This window comes from Penaeus monodon, chromosome 28, assembly GCF_015228065.2.
Source record: "Penaeus monodon isolate SGIC_2016 chromosome 28, NSTDA_Pmon_1, whole genome shotgun sequence".
Taxonomy (NCBI): Eukaryota; Metazoa; Arthropoda; class Malacostraca; order Decapoda; family Penaeidae; genus Penaeus; species Penaeus monodon.
Genome location: NC_051413.1, coordinates 23,082,222 through 23,083,713, shown reverse-complemented (window position 1 = coordinate 23,083,713; position 1,492 = coordinate 23,082,222).

Here is a 1,492-nt window from a genome sequence, read left to right as displayed (position 1 = left end):
TAACAGATTGAGCAACATAAACTCGGACAGACATATTATCCTTAATCTATACTCCAAGTAAACACCAGTGAGTCAATAGTGTTAAGATAACACAGAATCCCTTAATCTGTCCTACGTCACACCTTCCTCGATGGTTCTGAGTAGATTAAGAGAGTAATGCAAGGGAACTTTATTAACACTGATAATGCGATGAATACTGGTGAAAGAAGTTATATCTTTGTAGACTAAGAGTGTGTTCTTCTTTATTCCCGTTATACAAGTCTATTTACGTGAGGGGTTCTCAGGGAATATAATCAATATTACGTCTGTTATGGAACTGATATGTTGTGAAACAAAAGGTATTTGGATGATCATTCGTATATGAATATATATAATGTCTTAACTCAAAGATATAAAAAAGGCACTGATAGGGTATATGTAATGATTTTTAATAAAGGGAGGAGTTTGCAAACTTATGCAATCAGTAGAAACCGAAGCATGTAATTGATAAATAAATCATACTCATGTACACACACACAAATACATAAACAGATTAATATAAATGGAACGCAATTTGACGTTGGTGATGTAACAAATAATGCATAATACAAATCATTAGGAAAGCTTATGCAATCTCCAGGTAGAATTAAGCGTCTTATACCCTTAGGTTGAAAAAGCACACCGTGACCAACAGTTTTACAGATCTTTGATAACAACGATAGCCAGAAGGGAACGGCGAAGAGGGAGAGTAAGAGGACACGAGGGAGGAGAGAGAGGAAAGAAGGAAAGGAAGAGATGCAGATAGAATAGAAGCAGAGAAAGAGTGGGAGGAGAGAAGGGCATTGATTAAGGAAAGAGAGAAAGAAAGGGTCACGGAGGTAGGGAGAAGGGAGAGGAAACGAGAGAAGAAAAAGGAAGAGGGAGAGGATACGAGAGAAGAAAAAGGAAGAGGGAGAAGGAGGAAATGCAATTGGAAGGGAAGCAGTGAAAGAGTGGGAGGAAGGAAAGGAATGGGAGGAAGAAGGGAAAAAGCGGGAAGAAAAGGGTCATAGAAGCGGGAGGGGAAGGAAATGAAGGAAAAAAAGATCGAGAATTAAGAGACGCAGATGAATGAGGATAAGAAGAGCAAGTGGAGGAAGAAAGAAGGGAAAGGCGTAGATAAAAAGCAAGACAAGAATAAGACAAACATAATAATGACAATAATAACACAACGTTAATATTTCTGTTACGCTACTGATAACATGTTGCTAAGGCTAGGTATGATTTTATGTAATGCTCAATATTTTTCGCTTCCCCTTAAAGACTTCATTTGTAGGGCTTTGTGACATCCATTTTTTTTATTCGCTTTATTTATTCCTTCCTATGTTCATTTTATTATTCCTTTTGTTATATCACCCTAAAACCGAAACCACTGGGGAAAATATGACTGCATTAGTCTGAAAATCTTTTATAGAATTTTCTGTTTTGTCTAAACTTTATTTGATGTTATTAGTGCATGCAAAACACGTGTTTG